This window comes from Phaethon aethereus (assembly GCF_964289735.1).
Source record: "Phaethon aethereus genome assembly, chromosome: 4".
Classification (NCBI taxonomy): domain Eukaryota; kingdom Metazoa; phylum Chordata; class Aves; order Phaethontiformes; family Phaethontidae; genus Phaethon; species Phaethon aethereus.
This window is the reverse complement of record NC_138578.1, coordinates 59,075,586-59,095,663: the sequence shown is the minus strand read 5'-3', so window position 1 is coordinate 59,095,663 and position 20,078 is coordinate 59,075,586. Positions and strand designations below refer to the sequence as shown.

The following is a 20,078-nucleotide window of genomic DNA, read 5'->3' as shown; positions in this document are numbered from 1 at the left end:
CAGAACTAGGAGACATGCCACAGATTCTTAGTATGAACTTAGTCAAATCGGTCTTTGTGTCACCTTCCTCCATGTCACTTGAGCATCCTTAGAGTTAAAATTGTGAAGGACAGCCATACTGCATACCGGTAGGATTTAGTATACCCATTACACAAAAGTATACACAGTACAGACATTAAAGAGATATAAAAGAAAACACAATGATAAATCTTGACAGGTCAGATTTGCCTCTAGAATATTAACAGTAAAACACAAGAGGAAATTAAGCTTGCACAGATAATAAAAACATCTCTTATTCTTACCACAATTCTTTTGTTATCATGTCATTCAAATGATACTAAGATTGTTCCTCTGCTATTAAGCATGCCCCCGCTTCCAACATGAAAACATTCTTCCAGCTTTACCTCCTCCCTGAGTTTTGGAACCCAGTTTTAAACTCAGTAGATCTTACAAATGTTTGACAGCAACCTCTCCTACAGTACGTTACTTAAAACTCCTCCTCAATTTCTATAGATGTACATTTCTTTGTGAAGCAACTTATAGCAAAACCAAAAATCAAGAAAGAAACAGAGACGGGGGGAAAAAAACAAAAAACAAAAATCCAAAACAGAATAAAAGATAACTTTACAGCCACAGCCCACAAAAATCCAATTTCTACCTGCATTGGCCTGTTTCCCTAAAAATATTCTTAAACTATATTTTGAAGCAGTAGCTAAAAGGGCAAAACCATCCTTCCACTGACAGTACAGGTCTGTCTGTTACACAGGTCCTTCCTAGATACCAAAACTAAAAAACCAGATAACAATAGTCTTCAAAACCTACCAGATTCTTTCAATATGGAAGATTAAAACAAAACAAAACACCCAACACCCCCCCTCAAGCACCCCCCGCCAATGCCAACATGATGCAGAACCAAAAAAAACACACCACACACACTCTGCTGGTGGCAAGACAAGGAAAAATAGCCTGGACTTGCAGCATGGGGTTCAAGTAACTATTACTGTAGGCTTTAAGAACAGGGTAGAAAGGACTAAAAGATCTGTGGATCCTACCCTGGAGACTGATGATAAACTGTATCTGTACCATATAAACTTATCCCACTAAAGTTCCTTCCAGTCTTTTTACTAATTTTATAGATAACCTATATAAGTGATCTTTTGATCTTTCTCATAAGCCTGATCTGCTTTCTCCCTATGCGTATCATAAACTTCATAACCAGAATACCCTCCTAGATTCAGATCTCTCTTCGGGTTCTCATATTCCTATGACAATATGCATAATTATTGCATATATCCCTTCTCTGCTATGTCAAAAACAGGCAAGGTAAGGCAGCATGGTGCTGTGAAAACACACAACTTTCCCATTTGGTAACAAAATTTTAGTATATTCTGGGATTAAAGTAATGAAACTACTCTTTGGCACTGTCACACCTGTTTGAAAACACACCAGCTTTACAGATTTTCCTGTGTTGCTCTTGTATTCAGAAGAAATTGCCAGAAAATACCCATAAAACCTATTTCTATTTCCCTGCAAAGCACTCCTTGATATTTCTTTTCTATTACAAAACAACACTTGGGCAGTAATTGGGCCACTGGCAAGCTGCAACTGCTATTTAACGTACCGATCTATGTTTCCTCCATTGTTTCTTTATAGTCCCACATCTGCTTCTATTTGTGTGCTGTCTTTTGCCTTACTGTGTAAAGTCTTCAGTGCATGATATTCTGTTTACGGCACATACAAAAAATGCGCAGAATACTGTCTTGATCTTTAGCTAGGATCCCAGATACCAAAGCAATACAAATAATTAATAATGTATACAGTACACAAAATACATAGTATAACACAAATAATGAAAGTATATATAAACCAACTACACAGGGCTATACCTTGATTAAAAACATGATGTAAATTCTTGCTAGTGGCAGGACACATATAAGATTTGGGGAAAAGGGAACTAATAAAGACTTGCATTTAAGTACAATCAATAAATTTGTTGGACTCTGTCATCATTGTTCAACGAAATAATTCCATACATTTCCTGAATATATGCAATTAACTATAGCTAAAATCCTACAGCCTAGGAGTAGCCTCTACAGCCAAGCAACTACTGGCACTGATTAAGTTATTACACAACAGAATTACTTCCAAATGCCTGCTAATCTACATACAAAATGAATTGTTAAAAAAAAAAAAAAAAGTCCAGACATGAAATACAATATATGCTTGGATCTTCACACCTGCTAGAAAGGACTGGTACTCTTGCCCTCTAGCACAACTGAAAAATTAGTTATCAAGCAACAATCAAGAGAGGAACTTAAGGCTTTAGAAGTACAAGATAATATATGTTTGATGAAATCACTTATTCATAATAAAACCGCACATCCTTGAGTACAACACACAGATCAACAACAGTTACATGATTTCCTGGAGTACTCCTGTCTTTACGCAGAAAAGTCTAATGCAAAGTCTTGGTCTAGAACTATAGTTCACAAATATGTCCATACTACAAACAAACAAAATTGCAACACACTGCAAGTTCTTTTCTCTGTTAAGGTCTGACAAAGAAAAGCTACTTCTAATCATCTGGGATTGGTATTACTTGGGGTATGCAGAATCAATAGAAATATTAACACGTATAGTTGAGCATACTTATCCAGCCCTTCCCAAAAAATCTTCCTTAAATTGTATTGTAGTCATAGTTCCCACTTTTTATTAATTTCCTGTAACTCCATTACATTTAGCAGTATGCAAGTTGCATGATGCCTAATAAATGCTGATACATCTTATGAAGAAGTTATAACATCTTATGAAGAACTGCTCATAATTTGTTCAGAAAGATTTTCATAGTTAAATTTTTTAGCCGTACCACTGCAATACCGGTATTAATTGTGACAGCTAGAAATTATCTATTAAAAGAATCTGCTAAGGAAACTGAAACCCTGAAATAAACTCTACATATACAAAAGACTAAAGGTCCAAATAATTTAAAGTTTTAAATTATTTTTAAACCCAAACTGGAAACTACTTATGTAACTAGAGCTACACATAACAGCAACAATGAGGGAATATGACAAAGCAAGCCAAAAAAAAATTCAAGGTTATGATTAATATTTCATTGAGCCAGAGGGAAGAAAAAAATAGAACTGCAGAGAGGAGACATGAATTACTACTCCCAGACAGATTTTAGTATAATTATTTTTTCCGAGAATCTGCATGTTAAGAATATCATCTTTAATACAAAGAAGAAGTGGAGTGCGGTTTTATTTGTTTGGGGCTTTTTTTGCAATTAGAACAAGGGTAGTTAGGATGGATCAGATGATATCTTGAATGTAATTTGCTTTCATAGAGCTCCTATAATACAAATAACTTCATTAAAGTTCTCATTTTAGGTCTAAAAGGAGTCTCAATTTCCAAAGTTTTTATTCAACCATTATATAAATATTTCTCTAGCAGAACAAAGTCATTATATAAAAGTTAGGTATTAATTATTCTCATGCTAAGCCACTTTTTATTCCAGGAAAAAGTGATTAAACCATAAAAGGAACTCACTACTTTTTCAAATTACAGTACTACTGTCTAACCTAAGTCTTGCTGTACAGTCGAAACAACCCTAGCTAGAGCACTAATATTCAATTATATAAAACCCTATCGACTTAGTGGCTTCCACCACAGAGAATTGTTACTGTCCTCTGTGCAAAAAGCAGGAAAGAGAGCAGTATTATTTAAAAATATTAATGGAACATCATTCATTCTTTTCCAAACAATTAAGCACTCAATTTAAACACTAACTGCTAGCAAATGTAAACAAAATACAGTTATTTACTATTAAATTCATTCTGCATTGCTTTTGATTTAATGCACCTCCATTAAGTTATCACATACTGGTACTTTAGTTATCTTGCAAAAATAAGTGTGTTAAAACTACTCTAAAATTTTCATTATTGCCATTTTTACCATAGTACCTTGAAATTCTAATTATCAGACCAAGATTTTACTCTCCCAGGCTCTGCAAACATGTAAGTGAAATGCTCCGATTATAACACTGGCGATGGTACAGAAATGCAAATGCCTTCATTCAAACTAGCGAGAACACCAGTTACATTACTGCTAAGTCACTCAGCACATTATGAACATATTGAAAATTAAAGCATTTAAAGCTTTCAGGGAAGTGTCCATCCAACTGCATAAAAACATGCACTGTGCAAACCAGTCACTCTGGGCTACCATTTTACCCACTGGAGAGACATGCAGAGACCACGACTGAATACAAGCATAGATGTCTACAATGACATCAACAGATGTCTGCTCAGTTTTGCCCTGGAAGTGCCTAATTCTCTGCACTGACCATGAAAGCAGCTCAGGGCGACTAGATGGCTGAAATGAGGTGAGATGGACTCTACCTGCAGCTTCTTCTGAGGCTGTCAGCCCTTCCATTGCATTGAAGCACACATCAGAGGTTGCCAAAGCGTTGCTCAGTCTGCACGCACCTCATACGCAGTTTACATGCGGCCTGTTTTCAAAGACAGTAAATCAGCATAGTAGCTTGCCCTTACGTGACTCAGCTGCATGTGGCTCTTGTTGAAGACCTATGCCTCAGACAGGCATACTAACTTTTGCTGTTCAGATCCTGGTTTGTGTTTATTGACCACGTAGATTTAGGTGCATGGTTTGCTGGATCAGGAAGCTCAGCTACTGCTGAAACATACTGATGATTCAAGTATTATAGGGAATAATAGTAATATAAAGACAGGTCAGGGTAACCAGTGCAGATAGAGCAAAGACTCAGAACAGTGCTTGCAGAGAGGAAGAAACAGGCAGATGTAGGAAAGCCTTACCACGGTTGGCAGGACAAACACAAACATCCAAGCTAGTCACAGCATGGGGAAGGTGTGTGCAGGTTGCATTTGTTTTACTGCCCTTACAACAGCTTGTTCATAGTATCCCATAGAAGTAACATTCTGCTGTGGTTTAGTCCCAGCCAGCAACTAAGCCCCACACAGCCGCTCGCCCACTCCCCCACAGTGGGATGGGGGAGAGAATTGGAAGAGTAAAAGTGAGGAAGCTCATGGTTTGAGATAAAGACAGTTTAATAGGCAAAGCAAAAGCCATGCACACAAGCAGAGCAAAACAAGGAATTCATTCACCACTGCCCATGGGCAGGCAGGTGTTCAGCCATCTCCAGGGAAGCAGGGCTCCCTCACGCATAATGGTTTCTTGGGAAGACACACGCCATCACTCCGAACGTCCCTCCACTCCTTCCTTCTTCTCCGTCCCAGCTTTATATACCGAGCATGATGTAACGTGGTATGGAATATCTCTTTGGCCAGCCTGGGTCAGCTGTCCTGGCTGTGTCCCCTCCCAGCTCCCCGTGCACCCCCAGCCTTCTTGCGGGCAGGCCAGCACTAGAAGCTGGACTGTCCTCGACTACTTAGCAACAACTCAAAACATCAGCATGTTATCAACATTTTTGCATCCCAAATCCAAAACATATCTTCACACTAGCTTCTGTGAGGAAAATTAACTCTATCCTGGCTGAAACCAGGACACATTCAACAACCCTTGGCTTGAAAAAAGACGAGGGAAAGGTACTCAGTATTTGAAAATTCACCTTGCAGTCATCGAAAGAAGAAACATAATGATTGAGAGAATTTTATACCATTTACTGTTATGGGAATAATATTAGAAGTTAACTTCTATATTAAGACTAAATACAAAAGATATCTGGAAGTAAAACTTCCCCAAATTGATGTGAACCCAGCTGACTCTTCCAGAGCTTGGACAGCTCAGGGAAAGATGTCAAGAGAAGCTTGGAATCAAAGTACATCCAAACGCCGCAACTTTCAACTCTGCCATCAGAACATTTTTCCTTACGTGGTTTAAGCAGTATTATGGGTGACCCTTGCCATTAACAACAAGTTTTGTTCTTTGACCAAAACCTAATTGTAAAACATAGCATAATCCACAGACATGCATATCTCGAAAAAAATACTTCTAAATGGTGCAGATTTAGGATGAGAAGTCTTGGACTCCCTCAGATATAGTCCTATCTATCAGCTGGAAACAAAAAACAAACATGGAAAAATGGAAATTACTGTGTGGATAGAAGCAAAAATAAAAGATCTCAAAATACTCAAAGCAGGACCACCAGATGATTGTTACTTCAGAATCTTTAAACACCTGACAAATGAAATCACAAAACTTGGTAACACAGGTTTAATTTGCTTTTCTTTAAACACAAAGCAAAACAGAAAAACAAAACAAAACCCAAAACAAAAACCACACAAACTAACACCCGAACAAGAAGGATACCAACTGGCCAGAAATCAGCAACTGAGAACTTAATAATCAAGAAGGAAGATCCTGCCAACACATCCAACAAGCTGACATCAAGAGAATTTTATAATACAAACCTAATTTGGAAAGGCTAAATAAACACAGAAGTTAAGAAAAACAGGGTAACACAGAAAAAGGGAATTACTTTGCTAGCCAAGTTAACTTCCTTTGATGAGATAATTAACTCTCTCGAGAAGGAAGAACAAGACCGGTAATTTGTCTGAGTGTAAAGAACAGCATCACACTGAGCCATGTGGAAATTGAGGATGTTGGAAGAGATGAAGCTCAGCCCAACATTGCCTCCTTAGCCCCTTCCTAAAGTGTTGAACTGAAAGGACCTTTTGGATCTGAATGAATTTATTGGTGGAGAATGGTGTTATAACTGACCCTATTTGCTATTTCCATAAACAACTGTGGTACAAGAAGTAAGAATGGAGTGTAATGACAATAGTTAGGGACTGGCAGTAGAGAACAGGATACAAGAAGAACAGAAATACCAAAAACAAGTAATTGCTCAATGGTCATATGCTTAGTGCTTAAAAGCAAGAACTTGTGCTAGTAAGAGCTTATCAGCTGGAAGCAACAGGAGAAGAGAAAGATGGACAATTGTAAAGAGATTATGAGCTACAACAGGCTGTGTGCATGAAAACAATTAAAATGCAATTGCAGGATATGACAAAAGTATTTCCAGTTAAGGAAAGGAAAAAACAGCAATGCAACTCATGAAATGCTAAAAATACTAAATGCTGATTTGAAAGACATCACTTAAGTCTGATTACCTTCACTGATTAAAAAAAAGAATTCAAAATGGGAAAGGTACAGAAGGTGGCTACCAAAGGAGTCTCAAAAGCCTTTTCTTGTAAGGGGACATTACGAGACTGTGGTTTGCTTAATCTAACAAAACAACGGCCAAAGGTCTTCTCTTTTAATCTGCCTTAAATACAGGAGTGACATTTATGCACTGGAAAAAGACTGCAAGTAGAAGTGGCTAGAAATGGGCCAGCAGCATCTCCAGCCTGAGAACTGGGGCTGCTTCCTGACACTCCAGAGCGCCACTCTCTCCTCACTTCACGGCAAACAATTCATTTTCAGGGTCCACATTTATCAGTCGTAGCTAGACAGATGTAGATGCACAAATTAAGCAAGGGACATATGTGAATCATAGAAACAATGAACTGGAAATGAGCTGATGGATTTTTGTGAATTTTTGCTGTTGTCATTAGTAGAACAAAAAGTAGCACTCCCGTCCTGGTACTGTTAGTAACTCCTGAAAAATAAATGTTATTGCCTGATTTCCGCTACACATTCTATCTCTAACCTATACTCTCCGTCGGAACACTTAACTGGCTCTGAGTAACTCAGGGGGAAAAAAAAAACAAACAACAAACACCAAAAAGTTGAACAAAAGATTATACAAAACCTATTGTATGGTCTTTGGGGCAAAGACTATTTGCTTCCTTCTTTATACCCTGCTCAGCAAGTGAAGACAATGATCAGGGTTTCTAGATGTTACTATAGATGGATAATAAGAGATGTAAAGCTTATGTGGGAACAGCAATGGTAGCCTGTACAGTAATATCCCTGTGACTAGGCAAACAGTTTAACTGGCTACCCTTCCCCTGAGGACCGAACTACACTGGGCTTTTCTTTGGAGGTCTGGCTAACTGCCAGATCACAAGCAAGGAAGTCTTAGACTAGTAATTTACCACTATCTTCACATCGGTAAAGCAGCATATTCTGTATTATTTTACTTACACTGAGCAACTCAGAATATTTTCCAGAAACCCAGATGTTAAATTAATCTGACACATAAAAAGGCAGAGAGACTGACTACTGTTTGTAATAAAAACAGTATACTGAGCAGTTCATGAATTATTTGAAGTATCTTTCTTGATACATGCTTTTTAAGTAACTACATAATGAATATAAACATCACATACATGCAGCATCATAATCAAAACAAGTATTGTTACCAATTTGGGAGCAAGGTTGTGCAATTGCCCACATGTTGTATCTCCATAATTAACACACAGCAGAATTCCAGTTCTGCTATATATCTAGAAGATTCCTCAAGTAAAATAAAGGGGGGGGGGGGGGAATGGAACGACACACCAAATAAAATGAGAAAAAAATCAGATGCCTTAATATAAAATGTCTTTCACAGCACAAATTAGAACATGCTATTTAAATAGTGGCGGAATATTTTGCCCTGCAAAATCAGTCATAATGTTGACATCATGATTACAATAACTTGTATGGACTGCTGCAAGGAAAGGTTGCAAAAAAAAGTATGCTTCTCAAAATTACAACATAAGAGGAAGTTAAACAGTGTCCTTCCTGCCCAGCAGAAGATAAACCTGATAGTGTTATCACTGCATGTGATAAATCTTGTACTCTTTGGCCATGAACAAGCCCATGGGAAAAATCAGATTCATGATGTGCAAAGAAAATACCACATGCCTGCCCTTATCACTCAAACTTTAACAAAATACATCATCCTACTCAGATATGAGTATTTTGGGGCACTATCACTGACTTAAAATTTTTATTGTAGTAAGATCTGGAAGATTCAAAACCGTTTTTATACAACCCCAGTTCCTTCACTACTATGTGTAATAGTGAGGTGCTTTTTCCTCCAAGCCAAATGATACTTTAAAGCCAAGTCTATTTTTTTTTGTCTTTAAGCAGGTACCACTATGCTTCATGTACGAACATCCTTAAGTTCATTTATATCCACTGATGTAACAATATGATATCTTTCTTATCTCTCCTGTCCTTTCAAACGGTGACTATTTTAAGCTCTTAAAAACGAAACACCAAACCCAACAACACTCCCATCAAAACAGGCTGTGTTTTTGTTTGTTCTGAAGATGTTAAAATTTGTCATTAAGAGAAAATTAATTATAATCAGCTTTAATGGCCAGGAATTTAACAGAACTTCCCTTGTAGCTGACTGGCTCGAATACTATCTTTCTTACAGTTCCATACACACTGACAGGGTAAAAAAAAAAAACAAAGGAGGATGAAGCACAGACAGAAATTCAGACCTGTTTGCCAATCAGGAGTCACAGCAGTACAGAGTTCAAGCTCCTCTCCCAGTAGCAATGGTTTTGGTTCCATGTGACATGGAGATCTGGTTTAACTACTTGCTGCTACCATCTCCTTCTCCCTTTTCTATTACTCACCCTGCTCTGCTTCTGGCCGTGCAGTGCCACTGCATATTTTGTACTGGCCCCAAGACTTGTTGACTAACTCCATGAGTCAATTTAACTTAATAATCTGGCCGAAAACCTCCTCAGAAAAAGTCTCGGATAGTTTTCTGACTGGCATAGTTAGATCATGGACAGCTCTGATATGTTCCAGAGCCAGCAGAAGGGCAGGCAGATAGAATTCAACGTCCAAGACCAGGGAGGGAAGAGGAATTTAGCCTTCTGATACATAAACACTTAACAAACAACCTAACAGTGACACAAATTCTTAACCTTAGTGGCAAGCACATGAAGCCTGCAATGGGCAGCCATGTCCACCAAATCCTACTAGTACCCCAGAAAATTTACCTTCACCTCCATTCATTAGAAATTGGCGTAAGATGTGATCACTGATAATTTTACATTCAAGATCACAGAAACATGTTGTTACAGTAATTTCCCAAACTTCTATCCAATGTATGAATTCATTTATTAATTTTAATTTAATATTTCCTGGTTTTATATCATTACCTGAGACAACAGAGGTTCCCCATTTACCTATCAAGACTATTACCTTTACTTTGCCTTCCAGGTTCTTATTATTCTCATCACATCCTCATCTCATACCTTCAGAGGCAAAGGTTGACTAGAACTCCAGTATTGCACAGAGCACATTCACACAGTATTCAAGCAAGCCCACATCCCTAATTTATATTAGGGAAGCATAATATCCATAGTGTTTACCATTTGGCTCCTTACCCAGCCTTAAGTTCTATTAGATTTTTGGTCAGAAGCTATTCAGAGAAAGATTCCACTGAGCAGCCCACACTGATGCATCAGTCTTCCTTGACTTAGTCCTTTACAACTTCATAAACTCAGCAAATAGTTTTGCTTTCTCTCACTATTCCTCACCTTGCTTTTATTGACATGAAGCCTCAAAGCTTCCACTGGATTCACCCTTAAATTATTTGACTTAATAAGAATTCTGTGAAATCCTCCTGGGTTGTGATCAACCAAACCAACTCATCTCATCATGTTTCCTGTATCCCAAACAGCTAAAAGGTTTTCAAGGGTGCAGAGTACTATCTAACCTTAGGTCACTATATGGTTCGTCATCAACAAAAATTATTTACTTCAGTCTACTTTTTGTTTACAGTCAGCTTTTGATGCATGGCAATACTTGGCTATTCAACCCAAGACCTTTTAAAGCAATTTTAGTGTAAGTAAAGTTGAGAAACAGTTAGTTTGGCCTTACCATATTAAAATCCTTTAAGTGTTTTGTTATGCTGGTTTTAAATCGTTTCACACAGTTTTTTATGACAGAAGCTATAATACTGTGGATCAAATCACACATTTTAACAGTGTATGCATATTTCTTCTCAAATAATAAGAAGTAAGAGACAGTACACATATTTATCAGCACATTATCTCATACTCATGCTACTCACCACCTCTTACAAATCCATTATTTCAGCGTGGTGCCACAGCACAAATTTTTTTTTTTTTTTTTTAAAGCAATCCAGTCTTCAGCAGTATCTAGTCTTTATTACTGGAAAGATTTGTAACAGGATTCTTTCCAATTTTCCTGCCAAAGTCCAACAATTAAGTACCCTAAAGTAGGTTCATAAATTAACACACTGAAAGTCTTCTAAGTTCTCAGAAACTTTTCTTCCACATATATAGATATGTAACAAAAGAGTATTTGCAGAGGAACTAAAAAGGGCCTATTCTTTAAATAGTCTAATGATAATTCAAGACATCATCAGTTAGAAGCATTTCATTAAATAGTCCTTTTCCCCTAGGTATACTACTGAGTATTATATATGGCTGGGGCATACCCAAAAAATTCTTAAAAGCATATTCCCCATGGTGAAGGAGTTTCTATTTCCATATGAAGTTTCCCAAGTACTTTGATAATAGCCTCCAGATGTGAGAGAGAGAGGATTCTTTACAACCAGCTCACTGCTGTGTGATAATTAATTTCCTCTTCCAAAGAGAAGGTGGTGCTGGACAAGAACAATAATGGCATTTGCATTTCTACTGTGAATTGACTATAAGGATTCATCTTGAAGTGAGTATTTAGGCGCAGCTCTCACAACAAATAATGTGTTAAGAGTTGCACATTAAAAGACAACTAGAGGGCTATGCTTCCAGCAAGACTGATGTTTTAAAGACTATATCCGTATCTATTTCTACACCACGGTGCAGGTGCCATCCCGTGGTACATCATACAGTCTTGCTGACAGACATCCAGAACACGGGGTGTATAAAGCACACCATGCTCTCTTTCCTGCTTGTGTTCCAACACAACTAATAAATGAGACCAAAAAAGGTGTTTTTTTCTAAAAAAATACTTTTTCTATTTCAGCAACCTTGTAAATTGTGGTGAGTTGAAAACTTGCTATACCTACTGAAGCAGAAAATTATGCAAAATATTTGTACCTTGATCTTTAGCTTTGATTGCAAAGTCTGTGACAGTAAGAGAAGAAATAAATTAAAATTTCTTTCATGGAACTCATTCAATGACTGGCAATTACACATAATATCATCATACTCAGTAGCATAAGAGGGTATTGAGGTGAACAAGAAAACATTCTTCAGCCACGACATTAATTTTCTGGTTTCTTTAGGAACCAGAGTACACTGAGCCTTAAGACTGAAAATTAGGAAGTAAATAATGTGAAACTCTAGCATGATCCCGTACCTAGTGATAAAAATGCACTGAAGAATTTTGTCTGTGTGCCTGTCTACCGGAGCCTTAATACAGAACTGTCATATTAGTGACAATTACCTAGAACACAGAAGTCATGGGTTTCCATTCCCATGTGAAAGGCTGGACAAACATCAGAACTCTCAAGCTGTAAGAAGTGTTGATATTTCACAATCAAAACTAATACTACCAACCAGCAACAACAACAAAAACCCCCTAATCGACAGCACATCAAACCAGAACCTGCTCCCCAGAAGGGACTGGATGACATGGACATTCCTGTTATCTCACTGCAGCAAACTTCAGCCAGCAGCTGGTGGTGTACCAGCTACTGCACCTACCAAACCAGACACACTTCTGAAAAAAACTTCCATTCAGCTTGCTCCAATGAAGCATTATTTTACCAGAAAATTTTGCTACCTGTTCAGCACTACTATCTATACTATCAACAACAACAACAAAGTCTTCTCTTTAGGCAGCTACCAAGCTCAAAAACAGGGCACTTCTAGAATGGACTGAAGGCAAAATGCAGAAATTTGCTTACTCTGTGTGTGGCTGGTGGGTTCATTTTGTTTTTAAGTAGCCCTATTAAAAGCAACATTTCTGGAAATTCTTAAGGCACATAAAAAAAGTCGGTACGTGAAAAATTGGACCTGAAACATATTTGGTGTGCTTTCCTGGCTATAAGTCTTATTTAATTCTTTCATAAGGAGGAAGAAAATTATGTATAATTAGTGCATGGAAAGTATTGTATTGGTAGAATTAATTTATTAAGTTTAAATCATTTTACTTTGAATAATGACGAGTATCCCTCGTAATAAAGACTGATTTCTGATACTTGTTAAATGAATAAAAAAATATTGTTAAGAAATTTTCCTCTTTTAAAATTTTCATTAAAATGTGGTAGGAAACTGAAGGAAAAATAAAAGGCACCAATATTGCTGATATAAGGATATGAAAATCAAAATCCACAGTGCTCAGCAACAGGATGATGCTAAAAACATAATGACTGCATGTAGGATATGCAATTTCTGAGAAATAAGCCTAGAAAATGAAGATGACAAGCCTATGTATTTTATTGTGATGTAGGTAGCAAAGAGTAATATGAGACATCTACAATAAATTCAACTTGTAATATTACCATCATAATTGCCAATATTAAAAGTGTGGAAATATTTCAAATTTAATATATTATTTACAGAAAGCATTTTGGAGGACTTCACATGACCATATTTAAAATGTTATTTTTAATGATTTTACTGTTCATTTTGTGATACAGTGTTTCACACAAGAATGTAGACTTTTCCACTTCGGGTACGGAAGTGAGGTGCATTTGTATGTCCAAGGAAAAGGCAAAGGCAGGAGACTGAACAAAGGAAAGGAAGACAGAAAAAAAAAAAAGGAGTTTTTCCTATTCACATCTCTATCTCACATGTTTTTATTTGTTGGATCTTGATGTTTACACCCAATCACTAGTCACAGGACTATGTTTTCACTTGGTTCTAACTTTGCTAAACATTTTAATAGTATTTTCAAGTCATATAGCTATGTTGAGCTGACTGAAAATTATCCCCCATCCAAAATATGTATTCTGTTGCCAAAACCCAGACCTTTTTTTGCCTAATTAAAGACAGACAATCAAATTACTACTTTTACAGAGCTCTACTATACCTTTCTGGATTAGCAATACTATTTTAAAGGATAATATGTCACCCCCCAGAGTTGTGGTGGTTTTGTTGATTTTCTGCAGTTATCTTAATTCTGGGCTAATAAAGCCTTGTCTGTGAATTCTTCCCTAACGTTTTGAGAACTTTAACTCCTGATTTCCTCCACAAGAGTTCTGCAACTATTTTGCCTATCAGTTCCATCAAATTCTTGCCTTGTACATAGCTAGAATATGCCCGTAACTGCTGTACCTGTCCCTCAACATTCCTCATATGCAATCACAGAGTTTTATAGCTACTGATTTTACTAAGATAAGAAGCAGGCAATATATCAGATATAAAGTGTTATTGCAAATATTTTTTTTTTAAGACTGTTTTCAAAATATGTCTGACTTTAAGAGGTTCCAATAAGTAGGCTTCTTGTACTAAAATTGTTTTAGTGAAATATATAAAGATCACCAGTGTCCCAAAAATCAGAGAGCACTGAAATTTCCTTTCTCTGCTAAAAACAGACTTCAGATGAAGACTTCATGGTATGACCATTCCCACTACAGACATTAGGCACCCACCACTAGACAGATTCCCCCAGACTGTTCTTGGTGAGTCTACCAACATAACCTGCATTGTGCAGTGTTTTCTCATTTTACACTCTACTTTCACTTCTGCTTTATTTTTAAGCTCTCCAATTAGTATAACAACTTCATTATCTTAAAGAAAAAAAAGGGGTATTTTGGGGGGAAAAAAAAAAGAAAGGAAAGAAATCATATAACTATGCAAGCAAGAACTCAGATCAGGGAGACTTCAAAGTTAAAGGCTGAAAAGTCATCGTATACATTTTTATTAAAAAATATGCTATTTATATATTTAATGTATTTAATTTATATATTTAAATACACTATTTAAGTTCAGTGTTCAGAATTAGCCATGCTGAGTTTAGATTAAAATAACATTTCACTAAACTACATTGCTGAAATCTGCAACCTGCAAGTACTACATATCATTTAAATACCTGCCAGCAACATTCTCATAAAGAATGCCTAAAACAGGAATCACAGAAAATTTTTAAAGGTCCGACATACTTAAAAAAGCACTTGAGGCACAGTAGTTCTGTATTTGCAAAATACTGTGTCATGTTCATCCAGAAAAATCACTTATCCTCTCCATGACAAAATTTGAGATATTTCAACCCCAAAAGTACAAAACAGTGTAAGAATCAATCCACTTCTTTAGGTTATGGCCCTGTTAATATTTTACCTTTTGGTTCTTTAAAATTACCTCAGCAGCTAGTTTATTACCTTATTAGAAATATAGTATTTTGCTACCCACTAAATTTTACAGTTTCTAAGAGTCTAATAGTACAGTTATTTAAACTTATTCAATAAATTCTACCAATACAACAGTATCACTGTCTTAAGACAGTGCATACACCTCAGCAGTGAGCAACTTTTGCCATCACTTGAAATACCTGGAAGATGCGGCCGGTTCTCTTTATAAGATCAGACACCTAAAACAATACTAACCTGTACCCCAAGCATGAACATAAATTCCTTATCCATTCACAAAGGATTTGGTCATTTCACAGATGTCTGCATCTGTGACAGAGACAGTGCCAAAGAGAAATCTGAGAAGCTTACAGAGAGGGCAGCAAGCCTCAGCCTAAAAAATTATGATTGCCCAGAACATGCAAGAAAGTGCACACTTCAAGAAGAGTACTGGATTGAAGTGGCCTGAAGCCACAAGCAAAAAATAATGCCTTGTTGTTTAAAGATGATCCTTGATTTTTGTTCCTCTGACTCAAAAATTGAACAGAGACTCAACTCCACTTGCTCAGCTGCAGTGACCTCAGAACAGCAGTACACATGCATGTGCTAGAGATTTAAAAAGCAGCTAAAACATATTATAAAACCCAATGATTGGGAAAGTTTGAAAAAGAGAGGAAACATTACCTATAAAAGGGCACAACAGATCTCTCATATACAAACTCTGCAGGAGAATGACAACTAGTTGATCAGGTGACTGTCAGAATAAACCACTTGATCTTTCCTAAGCATGAGACATAAGCACAAAATTTTACTTTTCTTATCTAAAAACATTCTACACTGTATAGTTATTGCCTTCAGATCCCAAACCCCATATAAGTCTCGTATGTTTGTTTTAAGCTTGCATATACAAGACTTAAAATACATGAAATTCCATTGCTTTTACTCTTCAAAAGCCAAACCAGAATGAAACTCAGTTTCATTCATGTTCTGTAGGTTGTTTTTCTGGTGTTTGTGCAGGTCTGTTTTGTTTTGGCTTTGTTTTTTTCATATTTTTCTTTTTAAATCACCCTCATGATCACAGCATGCAGGTCAGTAGTATACTGAAATGGTTTAACAAACAAACAAACAAACAACCACCTATGGAATATATCTTGCTGTGTGTGTTCTCTCACCTTTTCATCTCAGAAAGAAAAATGTAACAGTGCAGTATTTTATTCTGGCTGAATTTGTGTTGTTGTTTTTGGTAGTTTGGTGAGGGTTTTTTTTTGTTTGTTTGTTTTTTAATTTGAAATAAAAATATTCCACATTGCATTTTCATAGCAAGAAAGGAAGACTTCAGAAGTGCATCTTGGCCTACAGATTGTGGAGGTTTGCAACAGCCTTCAATAGCTGCGGGAGTTCATTGAACATCCTAAAAATGCTGTTGGTGAAGATTTACGATCAGGAAACAAAAACTGTCAACTATAATCTTTAGGGTCTAAAATTCAGGCATTAAGCTGAAGCCATTTAGCACCTTAAAGAAAAGGGCTGAGACCTAAGATTTGACTATGAATTTTATGGGAAATTAGTGTAGGAAGAGATGACAAGTTGCCGTCCAAGTAACTTCTATTGAGGAAAATGCTTCAGTATTTTTATTAGTCACAAAATACTGATACATTCGTGATGAGATTAACCACAGAATCGTATTCCAGACCTTGAGAGTAAAGTAAATAATTGTAATCTGGATAGGGATGAAATTCCTAGCAAAGCAGAGAGGCCAGAAGGTGTTACTCCCAGATGCTATTATTGACAGTTGCCTCACTAGTGGTAAATACAGCCTTGTACTAAGGACCAAAAAGTATTAAGTACTATAGGGAAACATCCAGCAAAGAAAACTGAAAGATGGAGAAAGATACTTCCTGCTGCCTGCTTGAAACCACTGTGTTGCTCAGCTTTAACGTTAAGCATTTGTCTTTTTTTGCCAGAGCTCTGACTGCTCGCACACAGGGTTATCTTGATAGTGGTAACATCATGGGGTAACATACAAGTCAGGTAGTGGCCACCTGCATATGGCTGATGCTCTGTCTACAACATTTGTTTTGAATTTGCTTCGGAGCTGCTTTCAGGTGTCAGAAAGAGCACTTCAGAAGACAGCTGATTCTTGTGGGTATTGGGTATTGAGAGGCCAAGTAGTAGAAAAGTAGTTTTCCTATCACTGAACATACTCTTCCGTCTTAAGCATTTTGTATTCTGTATGCTTATCACTTGGGTGAGAAAGCAGTATCTCCTGCCTGGTCAGCAATCTCAGAGAAGGCCAGGAAAACCAGAACATCTCCCCCCCCCCATTTTCAGTATGACAGTTCTGCATGCATTCTGGTCTGAATTAAGACAGCACAAAGTCAGTTTATAGTAAAATTGGTATCAGCCTCCATCTAGCTTCCCTTTGCCACATGATTTTTATGTAGAATCAATGTACCCAAGTTTCTTTGTGTTGGTCAAGCCTCTGAACACTTGATCCATTGGTCATGAATGGTATCAGTTACTCACAATTTTTATCATATACCATCAACCACTTGAAAGGCAATTAGAGATTTTGAATCAAGACTTCACTTAAGGTCTCCAGAATTTATTTACGAACAAAAAGACTGAACCCCAGGAATCCCAATATACTACTGACTGGTGAATACATGTAAAGCATATCCTCATATTAATTTCTTAAGTGTTATTTTGAAGCTTTCTGAAGATTACATGTAAAGGTTTATTTTAATAATAATACAAAATAAAACAACAAGCCACAAACCTACTCAATAACATGAGATGAAGTCATATGATCTCAAATTGAGGATTTGTATAATCAAAATTATCCATACAACTTCATCCAACAGCTTCTGCCAACATTCCCATGCAGCTATTTTCATAAAAGTTTCCATACACAAACAAATTACTACTAGAAAAATGGGCAAAAATCAGTTCTAAGGTTAGCTGAAGTTTGGCAACTACAGAATTTTAATGCGTACACCACCACAAAAGTGCAAGCTCCTTGTAAATACTGTCTCTTCAAAGACTAAAATAAATTATGTTCAAGCATTTTTCAACAGCAGCCAGATTTTCGGCCTATCAAGGAGTCCTTAATAATATATTCTGCACAATTCTCAGGCCCTGAAATGTAAGAAAAATGAGTTAAATGAGTAACACTTAAAAAAAGAAGGGTTTTCACTTTCTGTTAATAATTCTGTAAGAGCTTCATGTGCAACAGTAAACTTGTGGTCTGTCCTTGCTATGAGCCCTGTGGAGTGTTAATAATGCTGGCTTTGGGATGACACAAAAAAAGATTCTACTACTTGCATTTTATCAGTTCATGCTTAGGGGAGAAAGCTATTTATGGTGCCTATCTGCTGGGTAGTACAATTTTTTTTGAATGTGTTATTATCTGGAAATAAAAGATTGGTTTCTGTATATGCGTACATACGCACACACATATTCCCCTACAGACAGATATACATCCTGTAAGTTAGCACAAGTCTTTGTTTAAAGAACAATCAACTACAGCAGGCGTTAGGAGGGGAAAGAAAATAAGAATGAGAGCTGGCATGAAGACAACTCTGTTTGCAAGCACTGGCCTGTACCGCCTACTCCAGTTCAAGTCATAGCACAAGACTCAGTAGTTTGGACTGTAGAACAGGAAAAGACCAGTCTAAACATCAAAGGCCACATCTCATAATAACAACACAGATACAGAACTGTGAGCCATCGGGCTTAGGGAGGCCTGAAAAACACTGAAACCTCAAATTCTTTCTTTTGTACAAATGGGAAGGACAGTTGGGGGGGGAAGAGGAAACCAAACATTCCTAGAGAAAGAAGTGTACGTTAAGTACCTCTCACTAAGTATTACCACACCAATTCTGAATTCCAATATAAAATCAATTTATTTTGAATGTATTAGGATGAATGGTACTATCTATTACAGCAGCCAGTCAGCTAAAACATTAGAAGATTCATGGTGGATTCCACAACATTCACGGTAGTTCAAAATTACTGGCACCAGCACAATCCACACATTTGTGTATGAACGCGACACTGATTTCAATTGTTTCTAACCAGAAAACATTCTCCTCTGCACCTTGATTTCTTTTTCAGATCTGGAAGGTTCGCACATCATTCACTGCACTTATATTTGCCACTTGCCAAAACAAGGGACACACTTCATTTTGTATACAGATACTGCCTCGCCAAATTGGGGGGTGAGGGATGTTTGTAGAATTTCTTAGGGTGCAGTCTTATGGCAGTGTGAGTCAACCCAAATCTGTCAAACCTGTCCCTCCATTACTCCAGCAGGCATGCGACTGATGAGTGACACTACCGAAAAAATGCCTTTTTCTGGTCAGGTTACTTTTCAGATAGATCTGCTTCTTGAACCAGCTCACTACATGGCTGTAGAAATGCACAGGGGAGGGTGGGACTGCTTCAGCTTAATCTTAGGGTGCAGTTCATTAAATCAACTTAAAGATTCATTAAAGTCAAACCCAATGAGCACAGTGTTCCCAATTAAGCTGTCACTTCCAAGTGACAGTTCTGCCAGCCCGAGATTGTCATACAGCTTCTGCCAGCACAAGGAGAGGGTAGTAAGTGACTGCATAAGTCACACTGATACAAATGAAAACTAATCTGGAAAAAAGTGTTTTTGAATAGGAATACTTCCACAATCCAGTATCCTGCAGGCCACAAACACACCTGGGCTGGCGTGTGAAAAAGGATGGCCCGCAAGCAAGCAAGAGTACTTCACTTGCTCGAAGTGCTGGCTTTGGTGTTTGCTTCCACACGTTCCAGTAGCGTGAAGCACATCAGGGTCTGCTTCAGGGCAATGCTCCAGCTACTGGTGTAGCAACTACAGCCTTTCCAACTATACTACTTTCCCCCTCCTCACCTAGAGTCACTGTGTGCC

The 20,078-nt window shown here is 37.3% G+C and overlaps 1 protein-coding gene across 1 annotated transcript in view; it reads right to left on the bottom strand.

Annotated features, from left to right (window-relative positions):
* Nucleotides 1-20,078, bottom strand: part of PDS5A (PDS5 cohesin associated factor A) — a gene marked incomplete at both ends in the record, with an annotated part of 84,332 nt that overhangs the window by 51,672 nt on the left and 12,582 nt on the right. The gene's annotated exons all lie outside the window — the stretch shown is intronic.